At 43.0% G+C, this 24,754-nt stretch overlaps 1 protein-coding gene across 1 annotated transcript in view; it reads right to left on the bottom strand.

Annotated features, from left to right (window-relative positions):
- The window catches only part of LOC126355309 (uncharacterized), an 852,583-nt gene that overhangs the window by 228,508 nt on the left and 599,321 nt on the right, over window positions 1-24,754 (bottom strand). The gene's annotated exons all lie outside the window — the stretch shown is intronic.

Genomic DNA, 24,754 nt, shown 5'->3' on the forward strand with positions numbered 1-24,754 from the left:
AGTGTTGGAATACCACAAATAATAATTTTGTTTAAAATTAAGTGTGCATGATTGAGCATAATTGAGAATAGCATTTTTATTTTTACTTATTTTGAGTTTACGCATCATTGAGCATACAGCCCACAGTAACAGTACAGAGTGTGAGTTACATTATAGTTTGAGTTAAATTAAAGAGAAAGAGTAAGGTTAGGTTTGGAGATAACCAATATGCTGAGGCAATCACATTACCTACAATTCTCTTCTTACAATGTTTTCACCGCGCTGGGTGGCCGCCTGGTCCCGGGCGCCTTGCTACGGTTCGCGCGGCTCCCCCCGTCGGTGATTCGAGTCCTCCCTCGTGCATGGGTGTGCGTGTTGTCCTTAGCGTAAGTTCGTTTAAGTTAGATTAAATAGTGTGTAAGCCTAGTGACCGATGTCCTCAGCAGTTTGGCTCCATAGGATCTTACCACAAATTTCCAAATGCAATGTTTTTATATGGAATATCTCATTCAAGATAGTATGAGTCTGCATATGCATATAGTAGTACGTAATTTAAAAACCTGGAGCTATGCGGGTTCAGAAAAAATTTAATTGAATCAGCCATTTTGAAAACGTCATAAGTTCATCCCAAACATATTTTCATTTCATATCAAAATCTGGAAATATTCGAAGAAACAAGCAATCCCTGTAAAAATGGCATATCCCACTCACTCCTACACGGGTGATATTAAGAGTTGTATTTCACGTTCCGCAGGAAAAAGCCATATATCCTACGACATGACACTTTCAGAGTCGCCATCTGTCAGTTCATGTGCTGAGTACTGGAAGCGATACACGCCAGCTGAATGTTTGCTTAGACAACTAACAGAGCTTCCTCGTAGGGCTATGTGTCTCTTATACTCCTGTTTAAAATGAGTGAAAGTGATAGTGTCAGTGACTGTGAGGGAGTAAAGAGAAAGAAAAAGGGTAGTTTCAGGGAAGAAAAAGAGAAAAGTTCCAAGGGAAACAGCATGTGAGGTACGGTGGAAATATCGTACTAGCACGCGAAACTGGACCTCCGTGCAGACTCGTGTGGCTATTGATGTTGAGCCTAGAACACAGTAGACACATCTTAGGTGAGAACTTGCTGCTGTATTGGGTAATAGAGATCCTATCTTAATTAGCCTGCAGCTGTACCTTGAGAAATGGGATGCGTGATCACAAGCTGATTGATTGTGTTGGTGTTTTTAAGTGCCCATAGAAGTGTTTTTAGGCTGTTGCATGGGGAATCGCAAAGGCAAATATTGACAATTATGAATGGTTTTGCTGATAAAGACACTCAGGATGGTTATTTGCCAAGTCTACTTGATGCACATCCGGTAAAAAGAGAAACGAAGTCAAATACCACAAATCCCATGATAAACCATAATAGATGTTTTTCTATTGTTTGGTGATTCCCCGGAAGCCACGGACTCAACTCCTAACAACGCTTTCTTTGTGGAAACTTCCGAAATTTCAGCGAAGATACAAAGAAAGATATTAGTAGAGACATTGTTCTTGAATCATTTATCGATGTCTGATCATTACACCACAATGTAAGTGATAAGATTTTTGCGGCTAACGCTAGCAACTTACAGAAAAAGCACAAACAGAACAAGAAGCTACAAGGAACGTCGAAATCTTGCAAGACATCAAATTAGCTTCCTTTCAGAATCCACATGACATCATCTATAATGCATCCCCAGTGTCACATTTACCACAAGATTTAAGAAATGGGAATGGTATCATTTACTGACTATAGTAATTGACTGAACATTATTCGCTACAGAATCCTTGTACTCGTGTGTACAAAGATGGTTCTAAAACAGGAGAGGAAGTGGAATATGTCTTCTTCAGCCCCTGTAACGACACCTAGAAAATTATTGTACTTCACCTGCCTGCGTGTGTGTGTATGTGTGGCCACGCGAAACTAACCACACGGTTCTCTGCTTACGTCATTAAATTCTTATGACTTCCATCTGGACTAGTTATTAAACTTCAACCGCCATTTTAGTTTTTCAGTTAATTTAAAAACTTCACAAATCCGTTAATTTGCGTAAGTATTCTGTCCATGAAATTAAGGTGTTCGTGGTCCAATAGACTTGTCTGACTGACAAATATTACATTTATAACGGTGGCTGGTCAATACTTTGTGTTATTTTCCCAACCAATGTGCAAAAAAATAAATAAATAAAAATTTGAAATGTAATTCTGCTTTAACGTTTTAAAGAGTCTGAATGCAATACTGAACTGTTTAGTATTGTCTCGTATAGCAAGTACTAACATTGTAGATGTTTTAAACGGCTCACCGCATTCATTTCCAACTCGTTCTCAATTTTTTGAATGGCAGTGTTGCCTTGAAAGCTTAAATTAACATCGACAGTTTATTTCAATATACCATTTCTACGGCGGTGCGGGGACGGCTGTGCACACCACAATGCGTGAGCTCAATTCCTTTTTCTTTTGTTTGATGGTAATCTTGCCATCATGTGTGTTGTACAGATATTGGATGTACTGTCATTCCCTTCGTAATTTTAACTGAGCAAATTACAAGCTCAGCTGAAGGAGAAGTTGCGCACAGTTGACGAATATAATGGCAATGTATGACAATACAGCTTATTGCAGTAAATCAGTAATGATTTTTTGAGCATGAAGAACGGCAAAATAACGGGCTTTCAGTATCTGCGTGTATACACGCTTTGTTAATTGAAATGCATGCCAAAAAGCACCTCGCATCAGTAACCAACTGAGCTGGTGTAGTATTTACGACACGCTAGTCGCATTCAGAGGAGTTTGTTTCGATTTCTCGTTTGACCTTTCTGATTTACATTGTCCGTGGTTTGTGTGAAATATTTCAGGCGAATACCAGCATGTCAAGGAAACAAGTATCGCGATTTATTTTAAATTATATTACCGTTACACTGATGTTGTTACGAAATCTCTCAATAGACCTGCTGTAGAAGTGGGAGTCTAACATCGATAATTTAAATTCGTAATAGCAGCATATTGTCTCGTAGACAGTTTATCCGCTTAACACACCGGACGCGTAAGACAGATTGAACCTCAAGAAATGAACTGTGGATAACAAGTTGACGGAAATTCAGTGTCTCACACCATGACCCACGTGGTTGATATTTATCTGACTTGGTGAAGAGATTCACCTCATAATTTGTGTTAGATGATTAAACTTGCATTTCGTTCGGAACTGATGTCCATTATAGATTTCATTATGAGACGTGATTCAAGTCCACAATGGTCGGTGGAGGCTAAACAAATTTCATCATGGTAATCCACTGGTAACATGAAAATACACAAAAATTCATACTAAGAACTGATACGCTGCTAGTTTCAAGTACAGAGGGAGATCTTGTAGCAAAATGGCGCAATAGCCAAAAGAAATTGTTAAAACTTTATATTCTAACGTTGCAGGTCTTTCTAAATTGTGATAATTACGTGTTTTCAAAATAACTTTATGACTTGTAATTTAGATTTTTCAGTTTTATTGATTCGATGTTGTTACTACGTTCAGCTGTATCGCTCCTCCTTGGCGAAACGCATGTACCTGGTGGAGGAGGAGGAGGAGGAGATTAGTGTTTAACGTCCCGTCGACAACGAGGTCATTAGAGACGGAGCGCAAGCTCGGGTGAGGGAAGGATGGGGAATGAAATCGGCCGTGTCCTTTCAAAGGAACCATCCCGGCATTTGCCTGAAGCGATTTAGGGAAATCACGGAAAACCGAAATCAGGATAGCCGGAGACGGGATTGAGCCGTCGTCCTCCCCTGGAGGACTTTATTTAATTCATTAAACGTCCTTAGTTCAAGTTGTTTCTGTTACGCAAACACTGCCGTATGGAAGTTACTAGTGATACATTTTAATGCAAATTGATTTTCACAATTTGATGACATTGTATTCAGGCATCCCAACATTCATTGTACTTATTAGGTTATTCATGCTTTCGCCAGAAGATCACCGGTCATTCGTTGTACAAGCGCATCGTTTGCGCATGTGCGGGGCCTCTGTGGGCTAGCTGTTAACTTTCGCGGTGTCAGTATTTTACAATACGCTGTTGCACGCCGTGTTTAATTTATCTATGTCTCATTTTCCGTTAGTAAGTCACTTGCTACATACACATGATCTATCATTTCTGGTTTATTATGCCACTTCGCTGGAAGTTCCTCCTTTGTCTTTAAAATAGCAGGTCGACAGATATTTGTATGGTTTTGATTTGTGGACGTACCGCCATTTAGGGGCTTATTAGATTGGTCTCATAACGTTAGTTTCGTTCCATATTCGGAGCGTCTTAGCTATTATTACATATTTACGTGAGTACTATTTTCTCTATTATATGTATTTTAACAGTTTTCTTTTTTTTACATTTATTGGTGGATATTTTACGGTCTGTTATTCTATCGTGGTTGATTACTATACGGGTGTCCACCCCTGGCAACTGAGTGGTCAGCGCGACGGAATGTCATGCCTAATGGCCCAAGATCGATTCCCGGCTGCGTCGGAGATTTTCTCCGCTCAGGCACTGGGTGTCGTGTTGTCTTTATCAAGATAATTTCACCCTCATCGACACTCAAGTCGCCGAAGTGACGTCAACTCGAAAGACTTGTACCAGGCGAACAGTCTACCCAATAGAAGGCCTTAGCCATACAGCATTTCCATTTCCATTGTACGGATGTCACCTGAGGCTGTGGATTTCAACGCCACAAAACCATTTTTGATCAGATGATAAAAAAAGATGAAATACAACTGAAGGGGCTTCTTAATCCCCAAGAAGATATGTCACAGCTTTAATAGCCCTATCTACAAGGTTTTCTGTTTCTATCCGTCAGTAGTGACATTCTGCCCGTAACCTCTCTCGGATCCCAACAGTTCTCATCGAGCTGAACAATCCTACTACTTTATCTTGCCATAGTCCTTCTGGAAGGACTGGTGTTTATTTCCTTTGCCACTCTCTTGTGCCTGACTCCACCACTTCACCACTGGATTTGCAGTCATTACAATACGGTCAACTGCCGGTGCCATTTCTCAGTATGATATATCCATGTTCCTAATGTCAATTAGAAGGACACGTACCCACCCCTTTTTTGCCACATTGGTGTCCTGAGACCACCTCGCCACGACTCGTTGTCATTTCACAACAATCAACCGTCTACGTTATCTGTCGCTACGGTGCTCCCATGTACCAAATGCCAATGATTCCTACTTTCGCAAAGTACGGGCACGTTCTCTGAGCATGATGTGCCGTGATTTCCATCTGAATGGATCCACTACCATTATATTCGCCCAATAGACATTATGTACTCACACCACCCTTCACCTGTAGCAATGGATTTTGTCTGAACTGAAAATAATGAAATTAAGCTCGTCTAATTACATGCTTTTGATCACAGCATCTCACAGGCGTAGAAATAATGAACTCGCATTTCGGTAGCATTCCTTTAAGGTGTTCATGGTTTATTACTTTATATTTGCGTAAATAATACTCAAACCACTTGTTTCAGTTTGTGCTTTCAAAAGGAATTTTTCTTCGCTTGTTCCTATAACGACGCTTACACCACCCTTGACCAACGACATTGTGATTACAGCAGGAAATTTAAATAGAAAGTTTGTTTCTACAGGGAATTATATAATTCACTCAGAAAATGGTTTCTCAATACTCCTAGCTGAAATTCACTTACTTGATACTGGCAAGGGGGAGACTGAGTCAATAATTAAATTGCTGGAGACTAAGTACTCGTGCATATGATAGGGTATCTAGCTGGATGCCGAAGCTCTATGCTGACAAATACAAACCAACATTTGTAAATTTCCCTTTAACAATGATCAGTTTCCTGAACGATTGTTGTACTCAGTAGCGAAACTGCTGTCTACAAAACAGAACGGGATATTGTAGATTATTTTAAGTCCACTTCTTCACGACCCTTATCTATTAGAGACATTGATCCTTTTAGTTCACGTAACTTGCTGTCAAACGTTCAGTTTAGTTTCAGAAGTTATTTTACAACTGAACATGCTGTATGCACGGGTTAAAACAAAGTCTCGAGCACTAGGTGCTTTCTTTGAGATAACTATGGCACTTCTTTGTATTTATCGTAAGATATTGTTTGAGGAGTAACTCACAATTGAATCCTCTCATAGTTGAAGAACAAAAAGCAAAATGCCATTGTCCACAGTAAGAGTAACAACTGTGAGATGATGTCTGACTGAGGCAGTATTATGTGGTGGAGTGCCCCAGGGATCAGTTCTCGCACCACAGCTGTTTCTTATGTGCAGGGTGTTAATTTTAACTGAAAACATTCAAATATCTCTAAAACTAGACATCGGATCCGAAAAAAGGTATAGATTCAATTTTTGTTTTTGTCTCGGCGAGGAAGGAGGGGCGTGGACATCAAACGATACCACGCTCGACCCTCAACCTCACCCCTGCGTGGGTGGCATGGGGCAATTTTAAATGGGAACTCAAGTTTTTTATTGTAGGTTACGATTCTTTGGCAAAATCTACATACGTTTTGTCTGAAGCATTTCCTTCAATTTGTAACAGATGGAAGTGTAATCAGAGGAAAGAAATGGGTACACAATCGCAATTTACGATACGCAAATCAGTGGCCCTTGAATATCCAATGGCACGTGGGAACCCACATGCATGCTGCGAGGATAAGACAGGCCAGTATTTCCTAACTTCTGATTGGAAACCCCATTCGCAACGGTACATTCCTCCGTCCGACATATCGAACAGGATACAACTTGACACGCCGCCGAGGCTGTGTAGCGAACGACGACATACCATATTAGGAGTGACACACTGCAACCAGAACTCACATATCATGCAGACGTACAACAAATAACTTCTCAAAACATTACAGTAATTGGGCAGTTTTTATTCCCTGCACTCTTGTCTAATATTTGGAGAACAGACTAGCAAACAGACGATGATTGTTGCAACCACAGAAGAAAAAATGGTATTGATTTTGATTTAAGGAGAACGTAGAAGAAGTGTTGAGGCTACTGTTGTATGCCGAGCGTTTTCCAGACAAAGCTCGCTCTCCTTCGTTCTGTTACAAGATTGTGATCGCCTATATGTCTCATGGCACCGTACACAACAGCAAAAGGAAGCGAAGCAAACGTGTTATAGGAGAGGCTAATGAAAGAGCTGTACTATCGTCAGTGCACCACAACCCACGAATAAGCGAGCGGCAGTTACAACGCAATTCCAGTATGTCCGTAGTAGTATTGTGAAAATACTGCATCGCCATAAGTAGCATCAATACCACGTGTCACTGCGTCAAGAACTTCATGGAGCCAGTTTCCATAACCTGGTAGTTTTTTTGTGAATGGGCACATCAACAAATGCAAACGACCCCACGCTCTTTGCCGAGGTATTATTTTCCGGTAGGTCTACATTTGCAGACCATGGTAACGTTAACCGGCATAACATGCATTACTGGCGTGTAGACAATCCCCAGTGGTTATAGCAAGCTGACCATCGGCAACAAACTCATTCGTCCGTATTTAATCACCGTCACGTTCAATGGGCGTAAATATCGAATGTTTTTCGCACAAGAACCACCGGTACTATTGCAGGGTGTTGCCCTGGACGTTCGGAAACGTGTGTGGTTTCAACATGACGGCTGCGCATTGCTTTACGTAATTGAAGCAGGAGAAGTGTTAAACCATGTTTACACTGGTCGGTGGACCGTCAAACGTGGACCTATTAAATGGCCTGGTAGGTCACCGGGTTTGGAGTCGTCGTATTTCTTTCTGGGGGATATTTAAAAGATAAGCTGTACCAGCAAATACCAGCAGGCCGAGAATACATGCCCTACAGCATCTGAAAAGAGGATAGGTCTTGCAGGGCCAACTGCTTGGCCCATCAGATCTCCCTATCTTAAAACCATAGACTTCACCTTTGGGGTCGCCTCAGTTGTTTCAGTCGAGAATGTAGCACAACTACAGCAGCTAACTGCGAATGGCTGTGCAAATGTGCAGAATAAGGTGAACATAGCCTGCAACTTTCTGAGAGCAGTACGATGCTGAGCACATCACTGTTGTCTACACGAACACCATTTTCAACTTGTTCTGGGATAAATGTACAGTACGATGTTGTGTTCAAATTTGGATCCCTTGGTGTCGTTGCTTTCTGAGAAAAAATAAGTGTGTGTGGTACGTGTTGTACTTCTTATGCCTACTCCACTGCATACACCTGAAAAAAAGCAATTTCACTTAAGACTTTGTTTGACATTTTGTGCTTATTTTGATGCATATAGTACACCCATGAAGTGTGCACAGTTACTTTTGAAGCACCCTGCATAGTCGGTGCGCAGTATTTTGATTCTTTCGTTCAATATATCCTGTTATTCTTCCTCGCTTTCACTTACGATATCAATGGCATGTCACTGAAATTGCATCATGCCGATTTTCAACCTTACTCCTGAAGATATCTTCTACTTTCGAGAAGAACTGTAGATGTGGAAATGGCTAGCTCCGATGAACAAAGCTTGTGCAATTAAGTCTTCTCTCACACTGATACTGTTAAGTAGGATAATGCTTTTTATCTTGCTGTGCAATTTCTCTGTGTTTTGTTGAATAATCTCAAATGACATTTTGATCGCGATTGTGGGCGTCAACTTTTATCGACTTGCAGAATAGTTAGATGACAAGCAGCTTTAGAACTATTCTGGCGTTTCGTTTATCAAGTCCCTCGCGCCAACAGTGTCACTGTTTGGTCTGAGACTGGAGCTCTTAGAGAGGAAAATTTACGAGAGATTAATGTTACTAGGAATTAGTGGCTACAGTGCAGGCTCATTAATTCTAGATCGTGACGCTTTTATCTTTTCGCTTATAATGTTGCTGATGTACACCTAACCAATAGGAGGACACTGGACTCAGACATTATGTAGTGTTTTTTTACCAGATTCGTGTGTTACTCATTTGACAGTTTACAAACCTCTCCATTGGTTGTGTTCGGTAAGAGTAGGTATGGTAACACTGTTGAAGTGCGTCTTCAGAACGAATGCAGAGCAGTTACGGACAGGTAAGTAGTAAAACATCGACTGTGGAAAAACCGGAAAAGAAGAGAATCGAAGAATTTGAGACATGGTGCTACTGAACAATGCTAAAAATTAGGTGGACTGATAAGGTAAAGAATGAGGAGGTTCTGCGCAGAATCAGTGATGATAGAAATACATGGAAAACATTGATAAGAAGATCGGAGAGGATGATAGGACATCTATTAACAAATCAGGGTACTATAGTTAGCTGTAGAGGGTAAAAACTGTAGAGGAAGACAGAGATTTGATTACATGCATCAAATAATTCAGGACGTAGGTTACAAGTGCTACTCTTAGACGAAGAGGTTGGCACAGGACAGGAATTCGTGGCGGTCCACATCAGTCCAGTCAGAAGAGTAATGACTCAATGACAGAATTGTAACAGGTGGAAGCAGTTCCTATCCACAGCGAATGAATTGAAACATAAGGTAGGTATCAGGTATCGGGTACCACTAGATCACGCACTCTAGTTATTCCGCCAATGGCTGTGAACTATTCGTTCTAAAAGACACTGTAGGTATGTTTTTCCATCTTTGTCTTCTCTGTTCTGAATCTATGCACTAAATATTAATGGGCAAGGAGGATTGACGTTACCGTCAGTGAAAAAAGTAGTTACGGAAGTGGGACAGAAAAAAAGTAGATACAAGGAAGCTAACGGCGAAAAAATGAACAAAAAGAAATACTTCAGCTGAACAGCAAAAGAAGGAAACACAAAAATATTCACGAAAAGTCAGCAATACCGCAGTGTAAGTCACCTAGGAATAAAGTTAGTAGGAAGCATAGGAAGACTTAGCGAAATGGCACCTGGAAAGTGTTATGAAATCGGAATGGAAGTGATCGTCGGAAGCACTGATTCAGGGACAAAAAAGTGAAATAGCCTTAAGTGAAATTTAAACAAAGAGAGCCAAATTTAAGAGTGCAATGAGGAAGCACAGTGTTAAATGCAAAGAAAAGATCGCATCCACGGAAAGCCTCTACAATGGGGAGGAACCGTCTGATGACGTGATAGAAGTAGAATGAGAAGTCATTATTGAAGAAATAATGGATCAAATATTAGAACTGAACATAGCTTTGGAACACCCGATATTAAATAAGGCGGGAGTCATAGGTAATATTTCTTCCATATTTCTATAATCATTGGGAAAAGGGATAACCAAACGACCACAAAATTCTAAAGGTAAAAAGGACGAAAGGTTGAGAATTAGCGTACAATCATCTTTACATCTCATGTATCAAAGCTACAGACAAGAGTAATTCTGAGAGGAATGCCAAATAAAATTTAGGATCTAGTAGTTAAAGATAAGACTGGTTTTCAGAAACGTAAAATCAGCAAAGAGGCAGTTGTAACGCAGCGCTTGGGTTACGCATCTATGATCTAAGAAAAATGACCGTGACCTAAGCAAAATCGTGGAGCTACGAATGAGTCGAAAATGTAAAATGGTTCAGGGCCAAGAAACACAGAAGTGAGCTGCCTACAAGGACGGGTAATATACAATATGTCCAAGAACGAGGAGAAGTCAGTAAGAAGATTAAAAACAGTGTAAGACAATATGGTCAATCTATACCGAGTCGTTATAATTAAACTTTCCCTATTTAACACGTTATAACACGGAAACTAACTACCGTCCGATTACCAAACTAGGTGGTATTAATGTCCAGAGTATACGGAGCATGATATCCATGCGTCACAGCGCCACAGTCCAGTTCTAACTATGGTCATCAAGTGCAGTGATCAGTCATCGTGATCCATAGTCTCATTCTCCTGTCGAGTCCCAGTGCACTTGCTGAAGTATCAGTATTAGCTTGGACAAAAGGAGCAGGGAATTAATGGTGTAGCTGTATTATCAAAACGACTGTAACGCTGCAGCGGCACTTCGAGAATATCGCGGGCTGAAAGGATTACAGAAGGGTTCTCTTTCTCCACCTGCTGTGCGGAGCATGATGAAGTTCTAATCAACTGGAGAACTTGGCGTCGCTCCGGGAAGAGTCCGACGACCGGTTGCACAACAGGGTGTTCATGAAACCGCTGTTGCTATGACAGACAACGCTGCGAGCAATTTCTGGTCGTCTGGAAGTACGCGCGCTGTGTCACGTCAGTTGAGCATCCCGTGGTCCACTGTATGGAAGGTGCTTCGAACCACTCTCAAATGGTATCCCTAGAAGGTCCCTATCGTACAGCAGCTTGCACCACAGGATGCACAACGACGTGTTGACATCGCTCTCCACTTTCTCGCAAGGATTGAAGTTCACGAGGGCTGGCCCTCGACCTTCCTATGGCCAGAGGAAGTACAATTTTCTCCGACGGGTGAGGTGAACACACAGAGCTGCTGATTGTGGGGATCTTCACCTCTTGTCACTGTGCATGAAGTTGCTCTGTCTGGTGATCGTGTCACCGTATGGTGTGACTTCTCGTCTATATTCATCATTGGCTCATTTCTTTTGAACAGGTTGGCGCTCAAGTGTGACTGACCAGCGTTACTGCCATATCCTCCACCAGCATGTCAGACCCACCCTACAGGAGAGAGTTGCATTGAACTCAACAGTTTTCTTGCGAGATTGGGCTCCATCGCACATCTCTCTCCGAAACACATTTGAAAACGATCGAATTATCAGCTGATCGTTTCCAAATGCTTAGCCAGGGCACGATCACTTGATCTGTGATTTCTAGTTGTGTGACCTTAGGGACAGGATTCGCCAGAGGAACATTCACACATGTGCTGATCTGAAACGCAGCGCATCGAGAGAGGTAGGCAGCACACCTACGTACATGCTTGTTTCAGCTGTGCAGAATGCAATTCTGCGCTTTCAGACTCTTCTGTAGACTGATGAGAGCCGTACTGAGCCCCTTTTGTAGCAGTAATGGTACCGTTATGTAATGGCATGATGCACCGTATCAGCACATTAAAAATATTTCAGTGTCCTTGATATTAAGGCTACCCAGGTCGCCAGTTCGGTATTCGTACGGTAACTAGTTTCCGTGTTATAACGAATTAAATAGGAAAAGTTTAACTATAAGCACCCGGTACATCGGAAAAGCGACAACGGAATAAGAGATAAGCTCAAGGGTGCCATTACAATTCAAGGTCAAAGAATATCATTGGCAAATTTCGCTGATGACAATGTGATCCTCAGTGAAAGGAAGAATTACAAGACATGATGAAGTGAACTGTCTAATGAGTTCAGTATATAAACTGACAATAAATCGAAACAAGAGGAAAGTAATGAAGACAAGCTGCATTGAGATTAGCGTTAAAGTTAACATCAAAATAGGTGTCCGCGAAGTCGATGAATAAAAGAATTCTGCTAGCTTGTAGAAAGTTACATATGATGGACGAACGAGTAGGGCGTAAAACGGTACTAGCAAGGGAAAACACAGCATTTCTGACCAAAAGGTATCATCTATTATGAACATAGGCCATAATATTTGAGGAAGTATGTTTGGAGCACAGCGTTCTATGGCAGTGGTTCACAGTAGGAATACTGGAGTAAAAAAGAATCCAAGCGTTTGGGATGTCGTGCTACAGAATGGTGTTGAAAACTAGATGGAATGCTAATGAATGTGGAGGTTCTCTACAGAGTCAGCGAAGAAAGAAACATACGGGAAATGCTGACAAGATGAAGAGTCAGAGTGGTAGGTCATGTGTTAAGACAGCAGCGAAAAACTTCCATGGTACCATACGGAGCTGCACGCGTTAAAAAATGTAGGGGATGACAGAGAGTGAAGTAAGACCAACGTTAACTACAAATCCTACTCTGGGATGAAGAGAGTGGCACAAGATAAGAATTTGTGGAAAGTAGCATCTGATCTGTCAGTTTACTGACTACTGAAATCTAAATAAAAACCTATAACTTCTACCGTTATCTCCTCCAGGAGAACGACACAGGAATCTACTGCACGTCCAGGAAGAAAATGTACCTTCTTATCCGTCTTAAGTTGCATCTGGATTGTTTAAATAACACTGTAACACTGCACTGACATGATGGTGCTAGTGTAGTTTCTCAGTTCATGTGATCATATCAGTGTTGTGATAACATCGAGGAATGTCTAAATACCTTACAATGGGTTATGGTCGACGATAGAATAGGCATAGGATAGGATGGCTCTTGGGATGCACGCGACGTTCATTCGCTATCTTCAGGAAGTGAGGGATGGCTATACGACGCTACGTAGGTTTCTTATTACACTAACATGGCTTCTCTTTATTTCGCAGTACGTACTTATTTATTCACATGTGAGCAATACGCGAATGGCACCACTTTCCTCGCGTCGGGCTACTTCCATGCTGATGTGTGTGTGTGGGGGGGGGGGGGGGGGGGGAGAGAGAGAGTGAGTGAGAGAGAGAGAGAGAGAGAGAGAGAGAGAGAGAGAGAGTGTGTCTGGACGCATCGAATATCAGGAACGTTTTCAGACTGTATTCGTCATCCCCATATGGGTTCAAGCACCAAGAGTCATTGTGTAGGTATGTGACTGATTACACATGAAGACTTCTGGTCCTCATAGTCAGTAACACGGACATCAGGCGCTACATTTATAAGGTGATAAGACTGGCCCCTATCTTCAAAGTGTCCGTAACGCTAACTTTTAGCAATATAACACCGGACGGCATGTTGCAGATGCTGTCCAGACCCACATACATTCAGAGGGCGTTCGACTGTTAGCGCCAGTCATAGTGGCCGAGCGGTTCTAGGCGCTTCAGTCTGGAACCACGCGACCGCTACGGTCGCAGGTTCGAATCGTACCTCGGGCATGGATGTGTGTGATGTCCTTAGGTTTGTTAGGTTTAAGTAGTTCTAAGTTCTAGGGGACTGATGACCCCAGAAGTTAAGTCCCATAGTGCTCAGAGCCATTTGAACCATTTGAACTGTTAGCCTTCCGAGCATGGCCTCCAGATCTCCCACACATTGATATCATCTAATTATAGCTTGCCGAGAGCATGGCACACAAAGGTTTGTCATCCGTTATGCTTAATGAACTCTGGCGTAGCGTTGAAGTAGTATAGAATGTCATGTCAGTACCAGTTACCCAAGCTCAGTTCGACGTGATACCCAGTCGTGTTAGAGACGCTTTCGCTGCCGTAGGTGGCAAGTTTGTGTAATAAATATCACACCCGGCAAAACCCCTAAATCACCTATAAATTTGATCACGTATTCATGCTACTTTTATGTACACGGACCACAGAACTGCTGAGAACTGCTGTACTACAGCCCACATGCTCGTCTTGTGAGAATCAGTAATTCTCATTTATTGTTCCGTCTCACTTGCACATTTTTAATTAGATCACGTATTTCGATCACTCAGGATCATCTTCATATCTAATTTGTAATTAACTGCGTCAGCAACCATTCTTGTCTACTCAGAACCACATAACAGAGTATAGCAACCCCTCATGTCTAATCATAGCCACATATCAAAGTACTGTACTCTAGTATGTCCTGAATCGATACGACGTGTAGCTGACGCAACTACTAATATCTGAAAATGAACCTGAGTGATCGAAACATGTAATCTAATTAAAAATTTGCACCTGAGGTGGAACAATACATGAGAATTAGCTTAAAAACTTCGTTAGCTGTTAGTCGTCTTGATGCTCCAGTTTCAATGGCCAAAAGTGAATACATAGATACGTTTTTAACGTTCTATGTAAATGAAATTAACGTCATGCTTTCAGACAGGACAGGGAGTTTACAGTACGGTACCCACAGCTCTACATGTGGTCAAGCTACAATTTGCGCAACGGTAACCAAGTCCCACGACGGTCAGCAGTGGAGCGCCTCATCTCTTCAGTTTGGACAAAATCGGACGGCTGCCTGTGCAGCGGGGCGTGTCTGTGAGGAGAGCAGGAAGGGCCGTATCTCTTCTGCACGCCTGCCCTGCTGCTTTCCGCCCGAAGTGCTCCGCGACATGTGGGCAGTATCCGCGGGAGTGACGCTGCTGCCGCCGCTGCCTCTGCCAACGGCGCTGCCCGTCTCGCAGTAGCTCTCAATACGGCTGGAGGCCAACGCTGCCACGCTATGTCTCAGATGGAACTGTCGTGGCGCGGCAGGCGCTTCTAAGCTCTTGATCACCTGCAGACGTGATGGCCATTGAGAAAAGCCCTTTCGCTAGCCACACAACGGCACAGAAAATAACTTTCTCTAGTACTCGGTGCAAGTATCCAATTTGCAACTCGCCTGACCGTCGCATTTCCAACTGCCGCTCTTACTTGAATCGTTATGGTCAACTTCGAAAACATGAGTCATGTCGGCGACTTGGGTGTACTGTAGGTTGGATTCATTTGTCAGTTATTGTAGTGTACATAGTACCGCGTAGTCAGCGCGTACACAACTTTCCCACTAGAGCGCGCAGGCGCAGCGCTCGTCCGTCTCCGCACTACGAGATGGCGCTGTCTTAGACAGACTAAATTCTACTTCCGCCGATCCGCGTATTGATATGTAACGCAGCCAATGAAACTGCTGCTAACGTAGAACCTTATCTCCTCGCGGATCACACTCGCGCAGTGATACCTGAACGCTCGAGGTATTATAATGAGCGAACAGATCCCCGATTAGTCGGTCTGCAATTGTGTGCACCAGTTTGAATTAATCTGTACCAGTCTATAGTCAAGTTTCAGTCTGCGCCTAATAAGATTATCATATTGGCTGGTGCAAATGGCTCTGAGCACTATGGGACTTAACATCTTAGGTCATCAGTCCCCTAGAACTTAGAACTACTTAAACGGAACTAACCTAAGGACATCACACACATCCATACCCGAGGAAGGATTCGAACCTGCGACGGTAGCAGTCCCGCGGTTCCTGACTGCAGCGCCTAGAACCGCACGGCCACCGTGGCCGACGATTATCATATTCCTGTACAAATGAATGTATAGACACTTTGTCATATCAGAGATATGTGAGAATAAGATTAACGTACCAAGACCAAAGGAACTTCAGATTGTCATTTGTAAACAGCATCCAGAATATAGTTACGTAATATCTATAATTGTTATTATTTTAATAAATGTGTATGAAAATTAATCAATTAACCAAGTTATGTTTAAAGTTTGCTCACCGTAAATCTGCTACTCTAAGCGTGCAAGTGGCATTTCTATTGTCTGTCCTAACGGCAGAAGATAAACACGCCACGATAAGACCACGCCTACTTCGTTAGAGCGACAAGTCAAATAATCTGATGGTGTGTGTACTGAAGGTCTTACAGTACGCACACCACAACTATACTCTGTATAGCCATAATGAAGTACACTTTCACGTTCACTACGCTATTGTAAGTTTTTAGTCTCGGACATATTGTCCCAACATAAAATTAAAAATTAGTCCCAGCCCTGGTTCAAGGCAATATTTTCTGTAGGTCACCCTTGGTTGTAGCGTAAACATAGTAACTGAAAGTCCCCTTCCAAATATTTCCAGTCAGGACTCTCACTGTTTCGACACGACAAACCTGATATTTGATTGAAAAGTCCCAGCCCCTACTTATGTCACTACTAGAACATCCTGCTCTTCCTGCAGAAGGAGAAATTGTTAAAAAATGGCCAGGTGCAAGTAGGACTGGTCCACCGAAGATTCCCTACAAACTTAGTTATACACTACTCGCCATTAAATTTGCTACACCACGAAGATAACGTGCTACAGACGCGAAATTTAACCGACAGGAAGAAGATACTGTTATATGCAGTGACTAAATTTTCATATCATTCACACGACGTTGGCGCCGGTGGTGAAACCTACAATGTGCTGACATAAGGAAAGTTTCCAACCAATTTCTCATACACAAACAGCAGTTGACCGTCGTTGCCTGGTGAAACGTTGTTGTGATGCCTCGTGTAAGGAGGAGAAATGCGTACCATCACTATCCGACTTTGATAAATGTCGGATTGTAGCCTATCACGACTGCGGTTTATCGTATCGCGACATTGCTGCTCGCGTTGGTCGAGATCCAATGACTGTTAGCAGAATATGGAATCGGTGGATTCAGGAGGCTAATATGGAACGCCGTGCTGGATCCAAACAGCCTCGTATCACTAGCAGTAGAGATGACAGGCATCTTATCCGCATCGCTGTAACGGATCGTGAAGCCACGTCTCGATCCCCGCGTCAACAGATGGGGAGTATGCAAGACAACAACCATCTGCACGAACAGTTCGACGACGTTTGCAGCAGCATGGACTGCCAGCTAGGAGAAGATGATTGCGGTTACGCTTGACGCTGTATCACAGACAGGACCGCCTGCGATGGTGTACTCAACGACGAACCTGGGTGCACGAATGGCAAAACGTCATTTTTTCGGATGAATCCAGGTTCTGTTTACAGCATAATGATGGTCGCATCCGTGTTTGGCGACATCACGGTGAAAACACATTGGAAGCGTGTATTCGTCATCGCGAAACTGGCGTATCACCCGGCGTGATGGTATGGGGCACCATTTGTTACACGTCTCTTATTCGCGTTGACGGCACTTTTTACAGTGGACGTTACATTTGAGATGTGTTACGACCCGTGGCGCTACCCTTAATTCGATCCCTGCGAAGCCCTACATTTCAGCAGTATAATGCACGACCGCATGTTGCAGGTCCTGTACGGCCTTTCTGGATAAAGAAAATGTTCGACTGCTGCCCTGGCCAGGACATACTCCAGATCTCTCGCCAATTGGAAACGCCTGGTGAATGGTGGGCGAGCAACTGGCTCGTCACAATACGTCAGTCACTACTGTTGATGAACTGCGGTATCGTGTTGAAGCTGCATGGGCAGCTGAACATGTACACGCTATCCAAGCCGTTTGACTCAATGCCCAGGCGCATGAAGGCCGTTATTACGGCCAGAGGTGGTTTTTCTGGGTACTGATTTCTCAGGACCTATGAACCCAAATTGCGCGAAAATGTAATCACATGTCAGTTCTAGTATACTATATTTGTCAAATGAAAACCCGATTATCATCTGCATTTCTTCTTGGTGTAGCAATTTTAATGGCCAGTATTGTAGTTATATACATAGGCATTTCATCCGTTCCAGGAATGGAGGATCTCCACGATTTTTGTCTGTTGTCGACATTGATACTCTCTCGAAATCGGTCCCAGAGATGCCAAGACTTAAAAGGAAGATTTAATATCAAGTTTGAAGTAGGATACAAATGGAAAGAAAATATTTTCTGTGTGACGTAATTACAAATTAACAATTTTCTGTTGCTTTTCGATTACTTGTACTGTAAAGCCTTTCTTCTTCCAAACTTCATGATTCTACGGCATGCACCCGTAGGTTTTAATGACTGATTTTTCTAGTGACCTGTCATTTAATTATCTGGACGTAACCCTGCAAAGCGGAATAAGGTGTGGCGAGCATGTGAAAGCTGTGGTAGGAAAGTGAATGGTCGACTTCAATTTAATTGGGAGAATTTTAGGAAATAGTGTTTCACCTGTAAAGGAAACCGCATATAGGACGCTGGTGGACCTATTCTTAAGTACTGCTCGAGTATTTAGGACCCTCATCAGGTCGGACTGAAAAAAGACATCGAAGCAGTTCAGAATATGGCTGCTAGATTTGTTAGCGGTAGGTTCGAGCAAAACGAGTTACGGAGATGCTTTGGAATCTCAGATGCGAATCCGTGGAGGGAAGGCGCCGTTCTTTACGCGAAACACTGTTGAGAAAATTGAGAGAACCAGCATTTGAAGCTGACTTCCACACGATGCTGCTACAGCCAACATTCATCGTGATTAAGGACCACGAAGATGAAATACGAGTAACTACGGCTCATACAGAAGCATATAAAGAGTCTTTTTTTCCTTTGCTCTATATGAGAGTGGAACAGGAGGGGAAACGACACGTTGTGGTTCAGGGTATCCTCCGCCATGCAGCTTGCCGTGGCTGGTTAAGTTTTTATGTAGAAGTAGATATAGATCGAATTACGTGACATAAGTGCTGTATCTTTTGATAGCACTGACTTAGAGAAGCTAACATTTGTTACATCACTGAGGGAAGATAGATCTTAGTATGTGACTGAGCCGTAGTAAAGTTATCTTCAAAAAGCGCGCCGCAGCGCGTAGCGTGAAGCAGTCGCCCTCCGTTTTCTGGCGGTGGCGCCTCTGTCACAATTGAAGGCTTCGGTGTCTCCCTCTGGAGGGAAAGGGGAAAAGTGGGCTGTTCGCATGGGTTTAAGAAGTGGCTGTAGGGGTTCTCGTGGAGAGTTGGCAGTCAGGGCATCAAGAAGCGACTTCTCTGTCGGTGCTAGAAGCACGCAGACCGCGGCATCAGCGTAAGCGACGCGAATAGCGGCTCCGTGATATGGGGCGTTAACTGCTCATCGCCAAAGCAATCTTTCTGAGCTTGGGTCCGGGAGGAGGTTCTGAAAATCGGCGCGCTCGCGCCTTCCTGCGTCCGTTGAAACGACTGGCAGCGGGCGGCTCGGCAGAGTATTTGGAGGTGCTGCGCTGATTCAGTCCTGGGAGTCGTAACGCACCAGAAGTTGAGTATTGATTGTTAAAAGATTTTATGAGATTTAATTGAATTCAATTTACTTATTATTCTTAATTATACCAGCCGTATATTTTGGGGGTTTCCCGCCATTTTTTCTCGTCTGCCCAAACGCGGGAAAGTGCTAATATTACAAAGGGTGGTCCGTTTGTCACCTTTTGAGGATGAAAGGGAGGGGGGGAGTAAATCTGTGGTTCGGATTGCTTCTTTCCCCTCCCACCTTATCTACGAGTTATTAGACTGTCACCCTCTGCCATGTCTGTGGAAGTCTAAGGCACCAATGGCTGTACTGTTTAAAATGCAAGGCACTAAGACCTGATCCATTCTCTCACCTGCCGTAACTAGTATTGCTAGACTCACGTGTAAAAGGTACTCTAAGAAAGAAGAAAAATTCGCCTGGTGGTAAGAACTAGTCAATTGCATAACGAATTCCTGCTCATCTGGAAGCTCTAACTTACGCAAATTTGTGTTTATGTATATTTGGCTATAATCAAGCAAGGATGTTAATGTACGCCTTAGTGGATATTTTATATTGTTTCTAGTCATCAAAAACTGTTCTGTTTTTTTTTTTGTTTTTTTTTTTTCAATTCAATACCATTTAAAGCTTTTACGCAACGTGCTTATGTGTTTGTACAGGTAGTTGGTTATTAGTGGTTTTCTTGCCATGCAAAAATTTGCCATTTCATTACTGGTAGAAATTGTTGCCTTGAAAGGACAATGTTGTAAAAGTTCGCAAGTCCTACCTTGCGAGCGTGTGTGTTTGTCGTTAGTGAACTGGCAGAAATTTGTAAAATTTTGGAAATGTTAATGTTACTAACTGTGCGTGTGTGTGTGTGTGTGTGTGTGTGTGTGTGTGTGTGTGTGTGTGTGTGTCCGTGTGAATGACTCATGCGTTTTGGTTTTTCTATTTTGCTAACTTTTGTAAACAGGATTGTCTTTATATGTTGCAGACAAGTTAGATTCTGCGCCATTTAATGAGCCTGAGTGAGGCTGTTTTGGGCGGCCGTAGCTACGGCTGTTGTAACCAAAAGGGAAATTTGTCTGCCGAAAAGTGTAGTCACATATTCAAATTGTATTCATTTATTAATGGAGTGAAATTCACCTGTAATTTAGCCGAGCTTGAAATATTATACAGCGTCGCGTTGTATACGTTAAACTGCTAGCCTGTACATGCCTTTTACTGGCGTGAAATTTTTTATAATTATTTCATAATTTCAAAGTCCTTTCCTATCGTAAATTGTGACATATTCGTAAATGATTGTTGGTCTTTTTTTAATATCGTTAAGTCTTGCAGCAAATTTGAATAAAGAGTGTTACTGAATATTGTGTATAATTTCACCGGTTATACCTTGGCGCCTACTTCCACTTTACATTTTGAGTATTAATTGTGATTAATAAACTTTGGTGAACCAGTAGTGATTTTAACGGTTCATTGACATAACTATTAACTTAATGCGTCTATCCATTCCTCAGAAAAATGTTTTGAACAGTGGGATGGACAGAGAGACAGGCAGACAGACACGGACAACAAAGTCATCCATTAAATGTTCCAATTTTACCAACTGAGGTACGTAACCCCAAAAAATAAAAAAATCTACAGTGAGTGTGGATTTTATAGACTGGGATGTAAAGGACTATGATTATGGTAATTTAAATGAACATACATACATAACCCATCTTTAGCCACAAACTACGATGATTTAGTAAACTCAGTTTGACAGCAAATATTTTTCAATAATTTTGCCCTTATGCTGCATACTTACACGATTTTGGATGAAACACTACATTGCTAAATTGATATATTCGTGCTTCTATTCTCTGATAAGCCAACACATTATGTCAAGCTGGTTAATAACGTGTCGGTCCACCTTTGAGACGCTACACAACAGCGATTCTGCGTGGCACGGTATCGGCAATTCCCGGATATTTTTCCGGAGGTATGTACCACCACATGTCTACGTATATGTCACTGCAGTTCTCGTAAATTACGAGCTGGGGGAGGGAGCGGGGGGAAGTCGAATAGGCGCCCGATAGCATCTCAGAAGTCTCCAGCCCGGGCGAGTTTGCTGGCCAAGACATCAAAGTGAGTTCCTTGTCACCGTCCTCAGACCACTATAACACGATTCTGGCCTTACAGCATGGACATCTATTCTGCAGGAAGATGCTTTCGTCGCCATGCAAGACTTCAAGCATGAGGGCATGAAGGTGGTCCACAACCATGTGCACAAGTCTGCAGTTGTCAAGGTGACTTCAGCTGCTACCACGTCTTCCACGGAAACCCAAGTGAATGTTACTCATAGCATAATACTACCGCCAACTGCATGCATCAGTGGCGTTGTTTTGTGCAGCAGCAAGCCTGGGTAAGGGGCACACAGGAGCAATCATCGACGTGATGTAACAAAACCAGGCCACATATTACCACTCTCCAGTCTCGATGATCTTGTGTCCACTGCTGTCTTAACTGATGATATCTATGGGTCAAAGTGGGAACGTCGTCTGCTGCGGAGCTGAACTGAGTACTCCAGCACGTGCATTGCACACAGTCGTCGGCATCTGCTTACAGATCACCGTCTCTCCTGCCATCCAGGACTGACAAGCCTCCACATTTCGTGTTGCGTACGTCCAACACCTAGTCACTAATCGCGGTGTCACGGTCCAGCTATAGACGCTCGCGGTAGTACTACGCAAAACAACAGATTATGGTTCAAATGGCTCTGAGCACTATGGGACTTCTGAGGTCATCAGTCCATTAGAACTTAGAACTACTTAAACCTAACGAACCGAAGGACATCACACACATCTATGCCCGAGGCAGGATTGGAACCTGCGATCGTAGCGGTCGCGCGGTTCCAGACTGTAGCGCCTAGAACCCCTCGGCCACTCCGGCCTGCAACAACGGATTATCTTCGGCTTTTCCGAGATGCTGGTACCTATGTGCTGGACCATAAGAAAGACGCTACGTTATAAGTCAGTTGCTTTTCCGATTTGCAGACCGTAGTGTCAATGGAACGATTCTGCGTAGGTCTCTGCCCGCTTATACATGGGTGTCCCAGGAGAAGTGGTCTATAGACAGTGGAATAACAGGAACCATTATTCGCAGCCAAAAATTCTGGTAAACATTGGCTCTAAAATGGATATCTTCAGAGTTATCGGCACTTCATTTCCATACTATAAACCCAATCTCTTCTGCTGAAAGCTTTCTGGTTTCCATATTTTGCTACGGGGTGGTATGAAATAAGACAGGAGACAACTGTGTAGTAAACATGGGCTCTGAAATGCTTGACTTAAGAGCTATGAACAAGTGCTCATAGCTATTCAGGCGTGTACTTTTGAACTCCTTGTTTACTATACTTTTTGCTGCTGATGATAGAAACTGTTACATCCCTCAATATTGTCCACTCCTCTTGGGACATCCTGTGTACCTACCTTACTGCGTAACAAACAATTTTATGCACACATCAAAAAACGTTTTCCATCAGCCCGGTTGCCAGACCTCCTGAAGACAGACGTTGACTGTGGATATTGTATCACAGATGCAGTCCCTTTGACTGTTTAGAGATGTCACTAAACTCGCTCAAAGATATAAACCACCATGCACGACCAGCGCCTATTAGACGGAAGGGATCCGACTGCCGAACATATCCAGTTATTTCACCAGGAAGGAGGTACACGGCTCGTGTTGTCTGTAGTTCTACCATGAAAGACGGTCTGTACCGCGGTTCTATGGCATCCGCATTGTTACTTTGTGCCAGAAAGGGCTCTCAACAAGCGAAGTGTCCAGGCGATTCAGAGTGAGCCAAAGCGATGTTCGTCGGACGTGGAGGAGATACAGAGAGACAGGAAATGTCGATAGCATAACTCACTGAGGCCGTCCAGGGCCTACCACTGCAGTGGATGACCGCTTCCTATGGATTATGGCTCGGAGGAACTCTGACAGCAACGCCACCATGTTGAATAATGCCTCTCGTGCAGCCACAGGACGTCGTGTTACGACTCAAACTGTGCGCAATACGCTGTATGATACGCAACTTCACTCCCGACGTCCATCTTTCCAGCCACGACAATATGCAGGGCGGTACATCCAAGCCCAACAACATGACGAATGGACCGCTCAGGATTTTCGTCACGTTCTCTTCCCGATGTGTCGCATATGCCTTTAAGGCAATAATCGGAGACGTGTTTGGAGGCAACCCAGCCAGGCTGAACGCATTAGACACACTGTATACGGGCTGTTTATGGACGACGTGACCCACCAAGCCCTCTGAGGCATATACGATGAATCGCCGTTGAGGAGTGGGACAATCTGGACCAACAGTGCCTTGATGAACTTGTGGATAGTATGCCACGACGAATACAGGTATGCATCAATGCAGGAGGACGTGCTACTATTAGAGGTATGTAAAGCAATCTGGACCATCACCTCTCAAGCTGTTGCTTTATGGTGGTAAACATGCGTTGTGTGGATTTCATGAGCAATATAAACAGCGGAAATGACGTTTATGTTGATCTCTTTTCAAGTTTTCTTTACAGGTTCCGGAACTCTAGTAACCGTTTTTGATATGTGTATTCCGGGTATCCGCAGCTGTTGAAAGGGATGATGTTAGGAAGAATTCCGTTGTTAAACCTGTTGTTAATTAAAATGCAACCCGATATGTTTTAATCAACAACGATTTTACCAACTGTTAGCGGAATACTTCCTAACATCACTACCGCGTAAAGCATCCATTGTCGCGGTGGGCTGCAGTTATAATGTTGTCCATCTTCAGCCTTTAGGCCTTAGTGTTCAACAGTTTGTTCTCTGTAAGTTTACAATTTTAAATGTAGTTATAATCAACATCTCCGTATGCTGCTATCTGTAGTTCATTGCGATCAAATGTTTACAACGTGTAGCGCCTTTTACAGTAGCTTGGTTACTGTGTTGTATTACAGTATTTTCTGTGTTCCAGCGTATGTTTAAAGTTGGTACGGTACGCTGGTAATAAATGTTTCCGTCCATAACAGAAACTTATTTTTAAGATTAACAGATATTAGAAGATAGAAGTGAACGTAAGGTGCTCGGCAGGTTTCAAGACACTATTTACAAAAACATCGCATGGCTACACTCCTTGTGCGGGCAATTGTTTTCCACGCTATATCTGCTCTGACTGACGTGCAGAGTCGTTTCAAGAAATTTCTTATTTCTTGGTGAATAGAAAAGATGGCACCACTTAATCTTACCGAAGCGTTGCTATTCGTCGAC

Source organism: Schistocerca gregaria, chromosome 3 (assembly GCF_023897955.1).
Source record: "Schistocerca gregaria isolate iqSchGreg1 chromosome 3, iqSchGreg1.2, whole genome shotgun sequence".
NCBI classification, from domain to species: domain Eukaryota; kingdom Metazoa; phylum Arthropoda; class Insecta; order Orthoptera; family Acrididae; genus Schistocerca; species Schistocerca gregaria.